The sequence below is a fragment of the Macrotis lagotis genome, chromosome 4 (genome assembly GCF_037893015.1).
Source record: "Macrotis lagotis isolate mMagLag1 chromosome 4, bilby.v1.9.chrom.fasta, whole genome shotgun sequence".
In the NCBI taxonomy this organism is placed as follows: Eukaryota; Metazoa; Chordata; class Mammalia; order Peramelemorphia; family Peramelidae; genus Macrotis; species Macrotis lagotis.
In genome coordinates, this window is record NC_133661.1 from 52,733,254 (window position 1) to 52,736,198 (window position 2,945).

Sequence of the window (2,945 nt, forward strand, 5' to 3'; positions counted from 1 at the left end):
AGGAAATGGAATCAGAGCCAGGGTTTGAGTTGGTATTCTAATATCTAAAATTTGCTAGCTATTTGACCATCAGCACATTATTTAATCATTTTCAGCCTCAGTTTGCTCACTTGTAAAATGAATCTTATGATACTTTCATTCTCTAACATCCCAGAGTGGTGAGATTAAAATGAATCAGCAGTGTGATATGATAGCCAGGAGATAACAAAGGCGATTAGGCTGCATTATGAGGCTTAGTGACCAGAACAGCTGAGGTTATAGTCCCATTGTACTCTGCCAGGGTCAGATGACATCTAGAGTATTGGATTCAGTCGTAGGTGGCATATTTTAGAAAAGACATTTATAAACTGGATGGCATCCAAAGGAGGACAACCAGGACAGTGGAGGGCATTGAGTTTCGATCACATGATGGTAACATGGCGAATCCTTTCAATGTATGTCATATAGAAGTGAGGTTGGCTCGTTCTTCTTGACCTCAAAGAGTAGAACTAGACAAAATGAGAGGAAACTCTAAAGAAAGCAATTTAGTCACATGTAGATGATGGACAGAGAGATAGAGACATATATAGGAGGGAACAAAAGGAAATGTGCATCTCTAGTATCTACTGTTTGCAGATACAGTGCTAAGCACAACAGATAGATAAATAGATAGATAGATAGATAGATAGATAGATAGATAGATAGATAGATAGATAGATAGATAGATATAGATAGATGAATGATGGATAGATAGATAGATAGATGATAGATAGATGGATGGATAGATGGATGATGGATGGATAGATAGATAGATGATTGATAGATACATGGATAGATAGATGATAGAAAAATGTTAGATAATAAATGGATAGGTAAATAGATGAATAAATAGATCAACAGACAGGAGGATAGAGGTAAAGAAATAAGAGAAAAAGAGAAGATAGAGAAAGATAAATTAATAGACAGATAAAGTAGAGACAGAGAGACAGGCATAAGAGAGATAGATGATAGAGAAATAAGAGAGAAAAATGATAGTGAGATAAGAAAGATAATAGAGAAGATAAAGAAGATGGGGATGATAGAGAGATAAGAAGAAAAAGATGACAGATAGACTAATAGACATACAGATAAATGTTAGAGAGAGAAATAGGGAGCTAGATAGATAAATAGGTCATTTATTAAATATTTCCTTTGTATTAGACACTACTAAAGGCTGGGTCGCCAAATTAAGACAATCAAAACCAACAAGGAAATTATGTTCTAATGGGGAAAGACCCCCCAAGGAGTGCTGAAAAGTAGGGGGGAAGAGGGACAATGGTATGGTGGTAGGAGGAGATGGAAATGAAATAGTGGGGGAACATCATGGAGTCTTAGGCCCTGGCAAGATGGAAAAATTCCCCTATCACAGGCAAGAGATTTCAGGGGTTTAATCTAAGTTTCTAGGGAGTTGGAGATGTTTGATAAGAAGGACTGTAGAGAGGGAAGGTATTGTGGACATAATATGAACTTGATAAGGAATAACTTTCCCTAACAGGTATGTGCTCTTTCAAATAGAAGACATAGAAAAGTTAGTTTGCTATTTGTTGGTTTTGCTGTAGAGGAGACTCACAGTCGGGCATGTTGTAGAGGAGATTCACAGTCAGACTTGGAAGTCTCTTCCAACTCTGAGATTCAGTGTAATCCCAGGTGGGCTTTAAAAACCTTAAAAATAGCTTGGACCTTGTCATAATTTATTGTTAGCATAGACATCTCCTGGTGAGGGGTTATGATGTGTCTAGGAGAGGTGCCTTCAGAAGTGACACTTCCAACCTCCCCAGAGGATACTTAAGTAGAACTCATCCTTGTGAGTTCAAATCTGTCTACAGACATTTACTTTGTGACACTGTTTGCCCTGTTCACCTCAGTTTCTTCATCTGTAAAATAAGATGAAGAGGGAAATGGCAAGTCATTCCTATCTTTGCCAAGAAAATCCTAAATGGGGTCTCAAAGAGTCAGAACCATCTGAATAATAACAAAACCTTCCCAATCCTGTCAAATGTCCCATCATATACATATATATTTATGTGATTGATATTACTTCACTAAAATCCTCCATTAGAGTGAAATATAGAGGCAGGCCTGGGTTCCTGAACCTCAAACCTGAGGAACTTTGGCAGGACCAGCTTGGCCCAGTTTCGAGAACTCCATCACCAGAAGGTTGATCTCTAGGTAATGAATATTTTGGATTATAAGACTGTCTCTAAAGGCAGGCTGTGGCCTGCACAGGTAGAGAGATGGAGGGATGCAGTCACAAGTCTTTTATAATCTTCTTATATCTAACTCCATTGCCTCTCCTCATCAGTCCTTAGAGTTATAACCCACCTGTGTGGGAACTCTCCCAAAAGGCTCTTCTTCCCCATCTCTTAGAATTGCTAAGAGAATCCTGCATGATGTGGGAACTCATCATCTTTTCCCCTTCAATCTGCCTCTTTTTCAAATTTCCTCATTTTTAGTGGTGCCATGACTCTTCAGCTACCTAAGTTTTCCCTCCTTCACTTCCCTAACCCCTCCCAGATCAATGGTCAAGTCTTGCCAACTCTATCTTTACAAAGTCTCTGATGTCAACCCCTTCTCCCCAAGTAATATCAATCACGTCAATATAATATGTATATGATGGGACATTTGACAGGATAGGGAAGGTTTTGTTATTGTTCAGTTGGTTCTGACTCTTTGTGACCCCACGGCTACCACCCTAGTGCAGGCTCTCATCCTTTCTCTCCTGGACTCTTGCAATAGCCTCCTCATAATTATTCTCTTCTCCCTCCATTTCTTCCCTTCCTAAATTATACTCATCCAAGTGACCAAGTCACTCTTCTGCTCAAGCCAATTCCTCTTGCCTCTAGGATAACATTAAATCCCCTCGGCTCGGTGTTGAAATCCATATAGTCTGGTTAGAGCAAACCTCTTCCAGTAGTATTTCATAATAC